Source organism: Phycodurus eques, chromosome 9 (genome assembly GCF_024500275.1).
Source record: "Phycodurus eques isolate BA_2022a chromosome 9, UOR_Pequ_1.1, whole genome shotgun sequence".
In the NCBI taxonomy this organism is placed as follows: domain Eukaryota; kingdom Metazoa; phylum Chordata; class Actinopteri; order Syngnathiformes; family Syngnathidae; genus Phycodurus; species Phycodurus eques.
The window spans coordinates 10,580,610-10,597,464 of NC_084533.1; the positions used below are offsets into that span (position 1 = coordinate 10,580,610).

The following is a 16,855-nucleotide window of genomic DNA, read 5'->3' on the forward strand; positions in this document are numbered from 1 at the left end:
TTGTAACCGGGTGTCTCTCTTTGCTTGCGTCATCGTGAGTTGATTTAAAACCAGCTAGTGTCTGCTTGTCGTCTTTCAGACTGAACTTCCCTCCAGCTGACTACCTCCAGTGTCAGGCTCGACGCAATTCTTGGTGCTGCCAGTCACTATTATGCCCTATTCCACAAGCATTTCCCATTTCCTTGTCTCCACTTTGTATGAGATGGAAAAGCTAACCCCGGAGGCTGTTATACAATTAGACCAGATGGTCCTAATTCAGTACCGAAAAAATGGACAGTTTGATGGAGTCTTGGGGAGTTTCTGGAAGATAGCGCATTAAATACATAGTGATTGAATCAGGTTGGTGTAAGACGAATGAGCATATGTGTGTGTATCTGAAGAAGAAAAAAAATATCAAGATTTTTCCCAGAGTTGGATAAAGTGAGTCAGCACATTCTCTATTTCCTCCGTTCCCCCCGTGGTCAGACTGTTACCTAGGTATCTGGCAGGAGATTGGCAGATTTAAAACACAAGCCCCTCATACATCCTGCTTCATCGGTTTTCGGTCGGTGATGAAAGCCACAGACTCAGTGGGTCGTTCGTAGTGAGGGGCATCTCAAAAGACACATCTATCAGATTTCAAAGAGGGGTCAGGCAATTCTATATATCTGCTGTCTTTTCAACGTCATTACATTCCCAAACCTGGGATCCAGTCTCGATTCCTCTCTGTGCTGTTATCCCGCTTCACCTTCACAGGTCAGTCCATCAAAAGTTCCCTTATCAGTTCTGTACAGTAAGTCTCGTCAGGACTTATTTGACATTGAACAGGGGGCGGGGATAACTTACACTCTCATTAAAAATAGAGATGTAGTGATATAATGCTTACCCGGGAATTTCAGCCCAACCTTATAATCTTTCAAAGCCCCTGCATTTAATTCACTGGGTCGGATCAGAGAGCGGACCCGCTGTATGTTTAATGAAGATGAAATTACCTAGTTTCTCTCATGAAATTTTAAAGAAGCTAAAGTGGATGAATCTGCAAAGGGGCAAAACAAAGAGGCCCCCAAGGGAGGCATCTGATGGAAAAGATGCTGGCGATGGTAAACACCCCATTGTTGTGTTTTATCCCCCAAATGCATTTTTGATATACAACCCCAATTCCAATTTAGCCATAAAATTTGAAGTTCATGATTACTTGCTAAAAACAATCAAGTTCATCAGTTTGAACATTAAATATCTTGTCTTTGTAGTGTATTCAATTAAATATAGGTTGAATATGATTTGCACATCATTGTATTCTGTTTTTATTTATGTTGAACACAAGGTCCCAACTTCATTGGAATTGGGCTTGTAAATAATATTTTAATGCATAATTTTGTTGTGTTAGTTTTTCTATATGAACCTCATATTGCAAGGAATTCTGCAGCTGTCTAACCTTTTTTGATATTCTTGTTCCTTAAAATTCATGAATCTGACTTGTACTTTAGGGATACATTTGCATAAAATGAATTCTCTGCTTTTATGCAACCTCTTTGGCCATTAAACACTGCTTCCCGTACAAACATTCTCAAGCATGTATGACCGTTTCTGTTGGATATCAGAGTTGAGAGCCAAGGCCTCCCCCGGGCTTCCACTCCGGGTGTTAATAGATGCTATTCATCGGAACGGCCTTAGAGGCAATCCTGCAGGAAGTGGCGCTAATGTGATTTCAGACGAAAAGACCCACAGGACTCTGTGCCTCATGTTGTTGCTTGGATGGGTTGAGCAGATTCGAGATATTAAAACGCAAGATGAGAGCAAAGCGGTGCTGTTTGAAATATATCACCTGTTTCCCAGCGATAAGGAAAGGTAAGGCAGATATGCACACTTCTGTGCCACTATTTTTAAGAGGCTATATCCTCTGGTGTAGAAAAAGCCTTTACACCTTGCCTTGACCCAAAAACACACGTTACCAGAACCTGATCATGGGAATTGTTTTTTCTTTATTATAATAGTTCCCACAATGCAATTCTAATTTAACACTCAATTGTACACCATGACAAATGAGTTGTTTGGGGCTGTGGGCAACTAATAAATGGCCTTTAAAAAGAGAGTCTCATTTAATATCATATTAATTAAGACAATAAAAATAATGGCATTGATAATGTATTAATATAATAATAGTAATAATTATAATAATTATGATTTATTATTACTATTATTATTAATAATCATAATATTATGATTACAATTATTAATCATCATCATCATATTATTATTATTATTGTTGTTGTGTATTATATTGTGTATTGTGACTTGAACATTCATCCAGTGGCGTTACAGTCAGACTCTGCAGGAAGGCGAGACTTGGAACAGAAACGCAATTGGAAGCATGCATTCTGACTAGAGATCCCACATGGATGTTTTTTTGTCAGCCCAAAAACTTGGCATTTCTTGGGAAAAGAAAAGAGGACATTTGGTCACTGTAACATTCAAAAATACACACCTCAAGGATGTGTCCAAATTTGAGTCATTAAGATTCATGCAGAAATTAAGGAGCATGATAAAAAAATGTTTTAGCAGTGTTACAAAATTGAAGAAATTTTGTTTTGATGCATTGATGAAGAGCAGTGAAATTTAAATTATTTCTAAAACTTCAGCCACCCAAAGTTTTTTGTATAACAAATACCCTGTGGTGAACACAATCACATTGGCAGAGGTAATAAGATGATAATTCTGCTGGGCCACTACGAGGATCGTTGATGTAAAAGATACTTCTCCCCAACTGCTTATTGAGCCATCAGTGAACTAGCTTATACTAGTTTATGATATCCAGTTATATCCTGGAGTATATTCAGCGTTTTTTTTTTTTTTTGTTTGTTTTGTTTGGGTTTTTTTTTCTTGCTCAGTCTCCTAACAAAATTGCTTCTCAAGTGTGGAGGCCGTTATGAAAGGTCACCCTAAGTGTAAATTGTCAATAATGGATCAATTTCAGAGGGCAAATATGCTTTGGCGGTCCCATAATAGAGGGTTTTATCTTATTTTTACCCAGGGCACATCCACACAATAAGTTTGATATGGTTCATTCTGTGATGAATTCCTATTAGAGCTATAAATTTGCAGTGTTTAAAGCCAAAGAAATGCCCAATAAAGAGGCTGGCAGTAAGAGCGTCCCACTCACTGATAAATAGCCCTCATATAATGTAATCCAGCCTTAGCCATCATACTTAGTGTTGAAGGATGAATAAATTGCTTCGGTTGAATTAAACCTAATGCATTGCTCATTAGGAATACAGTAGGGCCAGCTGATGATCATCTGGAGAAAAAAACAAATCTGCGTAGGAGTTGGACATATTCCTGTTTGTTCCACTCACAATGACAAACACAATAAAACCCGTCTTCCATCACACCTGTTTTCTTTTCTTTATTTTTGTAACCTCTCTTCATATGCCGTGGCTGTTATTATTAAGCCATTTTCGATTAAATGTCTACATTCACGTTTGCAAGTACAGGTCTACGACACTATCAAGACAGTATGTCGACTGCAATGAGGAGGAATTAATTTGACTTTGTGGGCTTTCAAATCTACTAATGGCAAATCAGGAGATGAGTGATAGTGGTAATTCCAGTAGCTGCCGATAAAGACATCACACGTCAAAGAGCGATAAATTCAGGTGATCCATTTGAAACAGGAATGCAGGGAACAATGATGGCAAAGAAATGGTAATGTACTGTATGTAATACTCTTAGCTTGGAGAAGAATCACAAGAAATTGTTGAGAAGATAGTGATTTTGCACTATTGTCAAGGTTTACAGTAAGTCTGAATAATAGTACTTTGTATGGAAGTGAATAATATGTCATTGAAAAATGCTTCTTCTAAATTGAAGAGTGAACACAGGAGCCCAGCTAAAAGTTTTATTAGAAAACATTTCAGCCACCCAATCCTGTAAAAACACAATGAAGATAACTGGTATATGTGGGGGAGGTAGACGGGAGATGGCACGGTCCCAACCCCTTTCGAAGTCGCTGTTCCATTGCTGTTCGCAGCCCTGAGTAATGATGTTGTTTGGACATTTGCTCCCAAAAAATGCCTCGTGTGTTTAGTTCGGCCAAATTGGATTTCAATTTCATGGGCAAACTACAGTGGATTGCTGAAGTCAAACACATAATGCTGGTCCACCTGGGATATAATCGTCTTTGAAAACTGTTTTAATGGTCGAAGAAAAAGGGAAACGTTGTTAGTTTTATCATTTTAACATTAGCATTTATATAATTGTAAAAACAGTTTGCTTTAGAATACCTGTTTTCACCTTAAAGTAAAAAAAATAATAATAATGTTGCAATGCGAAGGTGAGTTGCCGGGATTAGGTTCTGGACCGCCCCCGCAATGAGTGAAATCCACGACTTAGCGGCCATGTTTTATTTTTTTACGTATTAAGCTGTATAATTGTCCACTCCCACACTTTATAACCTTTCCCTCTCATTAACCTCTACTATACTCTTATAAATGTTACCTATACTCTTAAACCGTTTTTATACGCTTAAACATACATCATTTTAACAACATATAAAATTTTATAAGGGTACTCAACATTGAAGTTGAAGGTGATGCCAATTGTAAATGACACTGCAGAGTCAGGGAAAGGATTCCTGCTGTCACCCTTATATTCTTTTCATCCTTCTTTAGATACCAGACCGCAGATTCATTTACGCCATAATGGCTGCCAACAGGCCAAACCTTCTCGCTTCCATCAACAGGTCAAGAACTTTCATCTTTTCGGCTAGTTATCTGCTAAAGTTAGCATCTTCTTCTGCGCAAACTGCATACCTTAGAAGGCACAGAACGGCAGCATTGTAGAGTTTGAGATGAAGTGATCCAATGATACATGATGAGAAGTTAGTCTAATTATCTCACATTTATTGATGAAGTAACGAAACACGGTTACTAGTCGGTGACACTGTGAGGCTCATATTGTGAGCTGTAACCGTCTCTCGGCTTCCCCGCCCCTTGGTCTCACACACACACACACACACACACACACTTGCCAAAAGCGATGCGTTTAAAGACACTCGGAAATCTCTGCGCTCAACACAACAGAGCTCTTGTAATGTACTGTATGGTATGTACAGGTATTTTATTCCTTGTAATATGTGTTTTAATGAATTTTCATTTTTGTTTTGTTTTTTAATGTTTTAGGCTAGAAAATGCTTATTTTGGCACAACAATGATTTTTTTTTTATAAAGAAATCCCGTGATATGGCTCTTTATCAGCAATATAAGTATGATTTTTTTTTTTAAATCTGCAATTAAAATGCCAGAGCAACACAAGACTCATGCACTCCACCCATCCAGTTGAGTTGCTCCCATGGACTAACGCCCATTTGATATGCGGCCCCATTTTATTTATTCATCCGTGTATTTGTGTCAGTTTTATTTATTGATAGGACTCAAGGTTAAATGGGCATCTCCATTTGCTCAAAGGACCTAAGACAGTAAAAGGACTGAAGTTGGATGCAAACGAAAACAAGTCAGTCAATGGACAGCATTCACCCGTAGTTGAGGTAACCACTCTCATTGTAATGGAAAAGTGAAATGGGCCCTTTTACTTACCGCGAACACTGGTTTAGCCCCGTATGTATTTTTTATATCAATTCACTATCTCTTGGTCCCCCTTAATACATTATTTTCTGCTGCTTGGCATCTTACCTTTTTTAGTCTTTCTAAGGTGCAGCAGCACTCCCAGTCATATTAAGTGTCGTAATTGACCACGAAATACTCACGAGGATTCTAACTGCTTGTGCTATTCGTCTCCTGTCCATTTTCTTTGCTTTTAGTAAATAACATTTTAGGATATGCTCATCCCCTCGCTCGTGATAGTAACATAAGGTGATGTAATTAGAGGCATAGTGAGTGTAATTGTTGTTTATTCTCCCAATGACATATTTGCTGTTGTAAGCTACTGAGGGAACAAGCAAAGCTTAACTGTATCCGTGTGTGCAATTTAAGGTCATTAGCTTTAGAAGCCAATATTTCTAGCTAGAGGTCTGCCAGAGGACCTTTGGTCCACTCCTACAGTTGTACAAAGTATTCCTGTTTGGAAACTTGGAGGCACAGTAAAACTTTCTAAATGATTTCATTATAATGGAATTTCTAGAAATGTCTTACACCGCTAATTCAAATTTTATTGTTACATTTTGATTGGCCTCATCAGGAGTAAACCTGAAAATGTATATACATATGATAAAACTGCTCATCTCAGATACTAATGAATAGTAGATTTTGTGGAAACACTAAAAGCTGGTGTAATTTACCTAGCTGCAATGCCAGTAATTCTTTTACTTGTCAAGTACACATTGAAGGAAATGCTCTGGGTATGTTATTGTCAACCTAGAATAAAAGAAGAAAAACAGCAATACTAGAAACATATAAATAATATAAAGATAAAACAGCAGCAGTATGATTGAATCAATCAGTCAGTATTTTGCCTTTTAAATTATGAAATATTTGTTTTGTGTATTGATATGGGTACAGTATGTCTCGGTTTTATGATGAAAAAATTAATTCCACTAGAACCACATTTCATACATTTTTTTTCAGCTAGTCATCTGAAGTTACTGTATATCATCCACTTAAAGTCTCCTTTTTCCTCTTTACCACTGACAAATCAGCAGATGTCAGTGTGTCAACCCTTTTGTATAAATAAGGCATGTTCTCATATAGACATATGCCTCCTTCATATACTGTAAACAGCTTGTATGCTCTGCAGTTGTGTAAATAAATGCCTCTATTTGGGGGAATATGGTTGCACTCAACACCGTGATATTGAGTACAAAGACACAGTAACAAGATTTGCATTCCCAAATAACACGCAGTTCTGTAATAATGTTATGTTCAGAGAGGATACCCCGTTTTTTTGAGACAGATACCAGTACGAATATTCTCTCTTGAGTACTCACCGATACCGAGTACCAATACCACAAGTAATTTTTTTATTTGTATGCTTGATGGAGTATATGTGGTTGTTTCAAATACATATGTAATTCTTTTTGCTTTATGGTTTGCTTGACAATAAACTCCAACTGGTAGTGGCAATCAACAGCTTGGAGCCTCAAAGAATTTTTACTAATTATATCAGCCTAACTGCTGCTTGTTGTGGAGTGGAGCCACCCTCTGCCATACAGCACTCATATGTGACGTTTTTGGGCTCACGAGTCAAAGAAAAAAACTCGGCCGATCAACAGCTTGTTTCTCGAAAAAAAAAAAATCAACAGCTTGTTTCTCGAAAAACCTGTCACTCGTATCTTGAGGCACTAGTCTATATTATTAAAATATAATAATGCGTGGATGTCAGCATTCCACATATATCTTTGACTGTGTACATCAACATGAAAGTCCAATGTTTGGATTGAGTGATGTTAGCCGTCCAGAGTTTTCCTCATAATGTCCATTAGGTTTGCTTTATAACGCGTCTCCCCTGAAGGCATTGCCAGCTAAGTAAAGGATGAGGCTGCACACTGCATTACCTCAACTATTGCCCCCACTTCCTCTCCAGATGACTTCCTTTCAGTTGCTCAGGTCATTCTTGCCTTAGGACAGATTAGGGCAGATTAGAACTGAGATGTTCTTTTCTGAATTCCAACAACGAGGGAAGGTGAAATTTTTTTCAGGATGGAACCATACTCAGCTTGTTGTTTTTATGTATTTCTTTATTTGTTGATTTTTGTGTGCGCGTGTATTTTGGGGAATGTTTTTGGATGACTTTTTACGCCGGCAGGTGACCTGATTATTTTTGGCCCAGCTTGACTCACAAAGCTTAGGGTTTTAAACAAAAGTTCATCGAGAATTACAGCTAAATACTCACCCATCCTCTAACAAACAGACAACCTGTCTATTCAGTGTCTAAAAGTAGCATTCCATCACTGTAAATATTCAAACGCGACACAATTAGTGAGAGAGGATGTAAAGATCATTTATGGCTCTGCATTATTAATGTCTCCGGCATGACAGGACCCTTTTCTCACTCCTGATGCCACCTTTAATATGTTTTCCAAGGCAACAGAGTATGTAAGATATAGATTTGCTGTAAAAGTTTTATGATTGAAAGTGTAGCTGAAGAAGCAGTCCTTTCATAATTTTACTGGAGTATCTGAAAGCTAAATAAATGGGGCGCTGCTTATAAAGCAAGAATAAATGAACGAGATTCAGTCAATGAGCGAGAGAGCGGCTAAAGGTCTTGATGGTCCAGATGATAGCTTGTGAAAGCAAGAATGACTGATTTGGCAATATGTCATATTGCGACATTACTGCCTGTGGATGTCCTCTCTCACATCATCTTTGCCTCTTACGCTCACCCGTTGAATTGCTAAATATATTAATCTGCTAACACCCATAAATGTTGTACTTCAATTCACAACTCAACAGTTCAGAATGATAAATCCTCACCTTGCGTATGTTTTCACCAATCATTTTAATGAGAAGCAAATGTAAACAATAATTGAGGACATCCATCATTTTGTGTTGTCATCCTCATCGTTTCAGGGGAATTTGTTTTCCTTTTTTGACAAATCAACGTACTAAATCATTGCGCGATGGTTTTGAAAAAAAAAAGTCCCTTTTTCACTTCATGTGACTGCGTCTTTACTCATTATTTGTGCTTTCCACTGGCAAAACCAGATACTAAGAAGTACTTTTTCTAGTAGCCTACCTTGTCAGCCGGGATTCCAACCGTGCCAGTCCAATACCATATACTGTAGGTGATGCACATCACGCCTGGTTGCGCTACTCAGTGGTCAGGCAGATCTGCCACTGCAGTGCCCACTGTTTTCTCACTGCACTCAGTCTCCTCTCGGATAAAACGTATCCTGTCTTTCACTGCTGGTCCCTCACTGGTCGAGAAGAGCTCTCTTTGCCATGGTAAGGTAACGTTTGAGGAAAACTTTGGCTTAAACAGTCACTATGCCTTGGACACTGCTGCATTACTGTATACAAGGAGTACTGTATACTCCATAGCCTCCACTTTCCTGCAGTGGGCAATGTTCTTGCGGGCTTCAGTCTCCTCAATAACCACCTGCCTAGAAGTACAAAAGACCCCCGTTGTCCTTCATTGTTGTCATTTGTCATTTCATCTTTTAGCACTTCCCAGTTCTATTGTTTTTAGGTGGAAATCCAAAGGCTGAGTCAAGCCAAGCAAGTACTGTGCAAAGGAAATGTGGTTATTCTTTTAGGGTATCCTTCTCAACTGTTCACAATAGGAATTTCAGAGAAGAATTGTACAGAACTGATTGCAATTGCACAGTGTATTAGAAAAGCAGCTTAACATGCTCCTTTTCCATAATTTCCTGTTACCTCTCAGTCATTTTACCCATTTCGTCTTTCCAAATCTTCCCAACGTCCCTATTACCTGTCCTCTTTATTGCCCTGCTTTATTCTGTATTGCTTTAGTTTTCCCATCCTGTCTCCATCAATTTCAATGACCCCGTCCGTGTCACTCAGGCCAGAATTATTACCCCCGGACGGAACATTGGCCCAGTGGCGCCATGCTCCGCTCTCTCTGCCCGCATTATCCATTTACTGCGTATCCCCTTTTATACCGAGCCTTCTTCCTATAGCCTCCTAATGATAGGAGCCGTGGCGACCCTGTGCATTTGCGCTGTAATACAAGACATTGTCATTAGCGCAAAAATGGCGTTGTAGTTCTCGTCCATTACATTAATTGCTACACATCACTGACTGCCATGCTCGCAGTATTGTGTTACATTGCTTGCATTCTCCATCGACTAACTGTGCTACTCGGTCATTATGCTCAGGAAGGTAAGAACGGTAATTGAGATACGCTGTTAACAGAGAAATAGATATGTTTTTACTCCAAACATCTCAAGGAAACGATCATGTGGGCTTGTTTATGATTCTTTGAGCAAATGCGGATGTCTGAATGTTTTCACATCAAATAAATTGAAGCCGAGTGCCCTTCCATCGCTGTACAATTGTTGTCTTGTCAGTCATCTCTCCTCATATTAGGGAAGTAGGCGGACATCATAATTGCTTTGATGGTCCAGCCTAAAACAATCACTTCTGGGCATAAAAGGGGGCCTTAGAGATGGCAGCCAGAGAGAAAAGGTGCAAATGAATTAAAGCACTTAGCATTCCTCTGGGGCATGTGGCCCAGATTTTCCCTTCAAAGAAATAATATAAGGTAAGGAGGAAGGAGCGTGAGTATGGGCTGAGCTTCTTCCCTGCTGGAATAAATGGCAGCAGAGGCAATAATACACATACAGCGTCCATTATTCCAAAAATGGAGAGTTTTTTTTTTTTTTTTCTGACGACATAATGGCATTGACATAGTTAACTGGCAGGTGGATAAAGGGGGACTTCAGTGGAAGTAATCTTATTTTGAACGGGGCTCCCATCTATGAGAGAACCTCTGGCCAGGCCTTTTGTGAGGGAACAAAAGTTTGGCCCCGTGGAACTCACGCTTTGAATGTATCAGTGGGATTTAGAGAAAGGATTCCGCAGATGTCCCAGGGCCTACGCTGCTTTTGGACTGCAACAGGCACATGTCAGCGAGGTCGGCTTCTAATCCCTTCTCCTCTTTAATGTTCCCTCACCTTAAACCACATAGACATTTAAGCTCTTTTCTTGCAATTGTACTATGAGATGTCTTCATTTTGAGGCTGGTCATCGGTCATTGTCTCTACAATAAATCTGTGAATTTAGAGTCTACTTAACTAAGAATTAGGGGTGGAAAACACTGAGTAATACAGGAATCATCTGGCCATTTGTCAATGATACTAATAATAGCACGATACAGCAAGTGTGAAATAATCGATATATTGAAAGAAAAGGGAAGGGGGAACTCATCATGATGTACTTGGACATTGACAGACAAGATTTATATTTGACGCTTGTTCATCAATAAAAAATAATATTATGACGAACCATATCACCCCAACTAACAACAATCACAACAAAATAATTTGATCATGATTTGTTTGAAAATGTACACTGTGTCACCCAAAAACTAATGGTGTGATACTTTGTGACTCCTGTTTGAATAACGTTCATGACTCTTGTGCGAAAAGAGCTATTGAATTGATTCTGGCTTTAGCTGGCGGGTGACTGTTTTCAATTTTAAAAAAGTAGTTTATGACTGCCTGGTGCGCAGGGTAACTTGTCATTGTTGCAACACAAAAGCAGTGGAGCTATTTGACTAATCCCCTCCTACCAATCCACCAAACCTTCAGGGGGCCGCAAGCCACCCCCAACTCCTGGGGAAAAAAAATCCAAGGGTGTCTGGAACTGAATCTTTTCCCAGCCAGCCTGAGACACACCCTCTTATTAGTTCCACACTTTTCCCTTTGCCTCTCTTCAATTAATTCCCAACGCATCTCCATCCCTCCATATCTTGCTATCGCACCATATCTTTGACCCTCTTTTGAGGAGGGTATGGCCTTTTGTACGTGCTTGACGGACCATCGCAATTTCTCCACGCTCCAGGTGTGATTTCCTCTAAAGGAATCACTGGTTTGTAAACATGCAGAAGATTGATTGTAGCTCTTATCAAATCTATGACTAGTAAACATCTGAAACCATCTTATGGGTCCTCTAGTTTTAAAGGAACGGGAATGAAAGAAATTTTTAAGCGACGTTAAGCTATTTCCCATATCCTATATCTATATACAATTAAGCCCTAAATTATGCATACTCTGACAAAAATTAGAATTAAGATGACAAAAGATGTGTGCGAGACATTATCTACAGTATATAATATTATGGAAAATGGTCACAATTTTCCTTTTTCTTCAATGAGGTTTGTTGTGGTGTCAGGCTTGGGTGTGCGCCAACTCCGTGATGTTGAAGGGGGGCTTACATGTTGGAAAAATCTGTTCTGTGATGTAAAATCAACATAGCTTTTTTGGGTGAGATGCGTCGGGGTTCTGCTACAAAGCATAGGGTTGCACCAAAGGGTGCTTGCTTGCGGGCGTGCTGGAGCCTATCCCAGCTAACTTCGGGCGAGAGGCGGGGTACACCCTGAGTTGGCCGCCAGCCAATCGCATGGCACACAAAGACAAACAACGATTCGCACTCACATTCACACCTATGGGCAATGTAGAGTCTTCAATCAACCTACCCTGCATGTTTTTGGGATGTTGGAGGAAACCGGAGTGCCTGGAGAAAATCCACGCAGGCATGGGAGAACATGCAAACTCCACACATGCGAGGCCAGGATTTGAACCCCGGTCATCACAACTGTGCTGCAGATGTGCTAACCAGTCGCCCACTGTGCCGCGAATGCGTGGCTTAAATATTTGTATTCAAAATGTAAGATCAATATACCTTTTTTGTGTGATGAGGAAGGGTTGAGGGGTTTGTAATGAAAAGAATGTTGAAGGGGGGCGCCTGGCTTAAAATATTTAAGAAAGGCTGTTCGAGAACATTCTAAACATTTATGCATTTTGAACATTGGCTATGCCTGTATTGGGAAAGAGCACCTCGTGGCACAAAGACTTGCACCTAGGCTGACCAATCAATTTTTTTGTATTAAGAGTTCGGAATTTTTCAAAAAGAAATTGGAGATTTTTTAGGTAAATGCCGTGTTTAACAAAAGTGAAATACAGTCAGTCTTGGATCTGCGCCTTTTTTCAGATCCACTCCAAAGTCTAATGGTTGTTTTGGGCACATGTCCTGCTGTTTTGGGCACAATCCTGCCACAATATTGGAAATCAGTTACTAGTTTCTGCATCGTCGTGCTCACAAACTGCAATGAAAACATTCCCTCCTCAGCTCTGGTAAAAATGTTGTTATTCCTGTGCCTTCCCTCCATCCATATTTAACTTTCTTCCATGCATTATTTAGGGATGTACCTAACACATTGTCTGGTGATATGACATTACTTTTTGCTGGCTAAACAGGCGTTATGTCTTCCCTAGTGCACAACAACATGTTTGTCCGCTCGACATACTTTTGGAACACCAATCCCCAGTCACAAGTGACACAAAAAAACAGAAAACTTACTTAGTCATTTTAAATCAAAACAAGCTTTTTAGAGGTGTTTCTGAGACATCTTGAGGGTGGAAATGAACAGAAAAGCTTATAATAGAGAAAATAAATGCATGATGCCAATGCAGAAAGGTCATAAGAGAGGAGAGCGAGGGAAAGTCGGCAGCACACATCATATTATGTCCAGCCCTGAAGGATGTGACATATTTTCCGAAGTCTTTGCTGGTTGTTTTAATCAGCTTACACATGTCCTGGAAGAAAATTGTGTTGGTCTGCGCAAGAGAAAAAATACAACACTACTTCATGATTGTGTCTATTTTGTATCTGCCTGAGTAGGACTGTGGTTTTGTGTGTGTGTATTTTGTTGGTCTTGTGTGCCAATTCATAATAGCACTGGATTGTGTTGGCAGCTCACCAGCAGAACTGCAGACATTTATGTCATATTTTTATTATTATTTTTTTTTGTATTGTTGGATTAGGGGGACTATAAGTGGCTGTTCAAATAAAATTGAGAATCTTGGGGCTTTTCAGAGGGCGCTGAACGGTAGATATTCTGAGCCACGCAAGCCAATGTTATGATTATTCACCATTTTCATTCATGCACGCTTGTCCTGTCTTTTGTTCATGAAAGTAGGGCATGCCAAGGGAAAAGGGGCAGCTCCACATACAGAAAGGTTTCTGGAATTTTGAAGAAACAATCAGATTTTTCCAGGAATTTAGAATTATATCGACCATATACTGCCCCATACAATCAGTAGCTTCATCATTTTTTTTTTTTAATCGAGTATCACAAGATGATCTTAAAATAAATTCAGTCGTGCCAATTTGTGGTTAAAGTATACCAAATGATTTCCTTCATTTATTCATTCAAAAATATTTCCAAAATGTGCATGTTCAGGTTGAAGTAGTCCAAATTGTCCATAGGTGTGAACAACAGTATAAATGGTTGTTTGTCCATTTGTGCCCTGTGATTGGCTGGCAACAAGTCCTACGTGTACGCAACCTTTTGCCCAAAGTCAGCTGCGATAGGCTTTAGCTCACCCGTGACCCTAATGCAGATAAGTAGGTCGCATTAAAAGTAACTCCTGGTACGTGACTTCTGTATTTGTAAGTCATTTCATATCCATATTTGCTCTAGGTATAAGGTTTCTGTGATTCAGATGCAAATGGGACAGTTATCAGCAGTGGGAACCACGCGAATAATGGAATGTACAAAACACACGGGCTCTGCATAAGGAAATGAAAGAGTGTCTCTGTTCTGCTCCGCTGATTTCATTATAGACACTATTATTGGCTGAAAATAGGAACATCTATTATCTCCTGTCAGATTTCTATTTTTTTTAATTTTTGATGTGGACAGTCTTTTACTACTGTCATACCTCATCACATGTCGCTGCCCTGAATAAGGCAAAGAGAACGCCTTCAGGCAGCGGTCACATATGGGAACTGTTACTACCTCTCGTGTGTGTAGTTCTAGCTTACATTAAAATCCATGCATTTCTAGCAGCTGCTGCTAATACTTTGCTAATGTTATTCTGCTGCTACTCTACATTTAACCGATGAAGGGTAAGAAAAAAATTCTCTCACATAAATGGCTGTTCTCACGGCCAGACTGAAATGAGGAAATGTATATAGAGATAGATTAATGTCAAATCATTAAAACGATTACATCCTGCCGACTGATATTGCACTGGAAACATGATGTGGGATGCTTCAATGCAAAAGTTGTGAGTTTGATGATGTTGATGATGATGACGAAATTATGAACTCAGGGCAGAAGTTATGAACTCAGGGCATAACGATGCAGACCTACAATAGTGGGATAACGATATCTCACAATGTATTGGTTATACTAGTTATCAGCGTCTATTACAATCTCTTATACATGGAAACTAGTGTAAAGATATGTAGCTTTATCTATAATGCATATAGTAATTTAAAAAAAAAAAGAAAGTTTAGAAGAGGCTACCAAAGCTTAAAATACTGATTTTAATGTACAGCTAATTCTAAACGACATGCTTATCGTAGTCATCAACAATGATTTGTTGTTTACATTTGACTGGATCTCTTTAAGGGTAGACCTCAGAAGTTCAAAGTTTGAAATTTCCCTATTTCATAGCAGTTTCCAAATTTAGAAAGAAGCCAATTCAGTATTTACAACTTTTACGTTGTGATGATATGAACTGAACTAATTGGTTGGAAAATACCGTAATTTCTCATGTCAAATTTTTTTATTTACTTGCTCTTATTTTGAAATTCACAACCCTAATTTTATTGAGTAAATTACTAAACACACAGTTGTGCTCATATGTTTGATTACCCAGGCAGAATTTGTAAGATGGGCACAATTCTTTAAAGAAAACATGAAGCACCAGTCAAAACACATTTAATTATATTTTAATGGGATTCAAATTAAACGGTCAAGCATTTCAGAAAAGCATTATCATGAAACGATACATAACCATAAAGAAATTAATGATGGTTGTTGTTTAGTCATCAGTCATATTAAAAAAATTAAAAATATTTCACAAATTCTGCCAGGGTATGTAAATTTATGAGCAAAACTGTACATATGCATTCATACTTACCCCTGTCATATTGGAATGAAAGTGTAGGCTACACCTTTTTTATAACCACTAGGTGTCGGTGGCATATTAGAATGAAAGTGTACACCTTTCTCAGAACCTCTAGGTGGCGGTGGAATTTTGGAATGAAAGTGTACAGCTTTTTCATAACCTCTAGATGGCGGCATACATTTATAAAATGTGAAAGTTTTTTTCCATTTGCCCCTATACCTATGTATAATGCACACTATTGACTTTTGACAATTTATTTTGGGGGGGGAAACGATGCATTATACACGAGAAATTACGGTATGTCTTTAGAAACAACTTACTTCTTCATTCGTCACATGACTACCTACACTAATTGCAGAAGTTCTCAACAGGATGCCCACTGCCAATGTATCACCCCGTTACGTCATCCAAAAAACTGTACGACATGAGGTGTTCAAGGCCAATTTGTGGTTTCCCTCTTGTAAAACGTTCAAAAATGAGGAAATGATGAAATAGTGTTTCAGTTCTGTGGAAATGACAGAAGTGTATCATTAGTTAATAGAAAAGGAGCGCATTACAAATCCTGAGAGGTTAGTTCCAGCGTTATCACATTGTCAGCGAGTCCTATTCACAGCCAATCTTGTCGCCGTTGTGTTACCGCTGCCCTTTGCCACGGGCTCTTCTCTATTCTTAGATCCTCCTCTCCTCGCCATCTACTTTTTTACTTGTTAGTCTTTCAATTACAGACAATCCATGCTTAATTCACTTTGGCAAGTACAACCTGGCGCTTCAAGTCGGTGTTACAGAGGACGGGGTCAAATAACGTGATATCATTACATTGTTTACATTACATGTCTCTTGCCCTAACTTAGCTGGGATAGGATCCAGTTACTCCTGTTCCAAATAAGTGGATGCAAATATTAATCTATTTGTTCTCAACTGAATGACTGCTTGGAAAAGGTACTTAATTAAGGTACTTATTGTTTGCCATTGCTTACTATTCACATTTTCCAGGTATTCTAAATATCTTCCAGCTTTTACTTTTGGACGTGAATGCTTCTTCTTCACTATTATAAAATACATTTTCTTAGAACATTTGGTTTTGGTAACAACCTTGGCCACTCTTTTTTTCCATGCAAATGTTTCTCCCCCTAAAACTACACACTTACAAAACACATCCATTCTAATCCTGGCGTTAGCTGACGATTGGTACTGTATCTGTCAGTATGATGGCGAGCTAGCCGAGGAACCAAGTGGATAACAATGTCTTTGTAAAAGCACAGCACAGGACAGACATTTTTATCAGCGGGGCCCCGTGTGTTGGGAAGTTAAACAAATTGGTTC

The 16,855-nt window shown here is 39.0% G+C and overlaps 1 protein-coding gene across 5 annotated transcripts in view; it reads left to right on the plus strand.

Moving 5' to 3' along the window:
• diaph2 (diaphanous-related formin 2) overlaps positions 1-16,855 on the plus strand; it is a 527,556-nt gene that overhangs the window by 460,166 nt on the left and 50,535 nt on the right. The window lies entirely within an intron of this gene.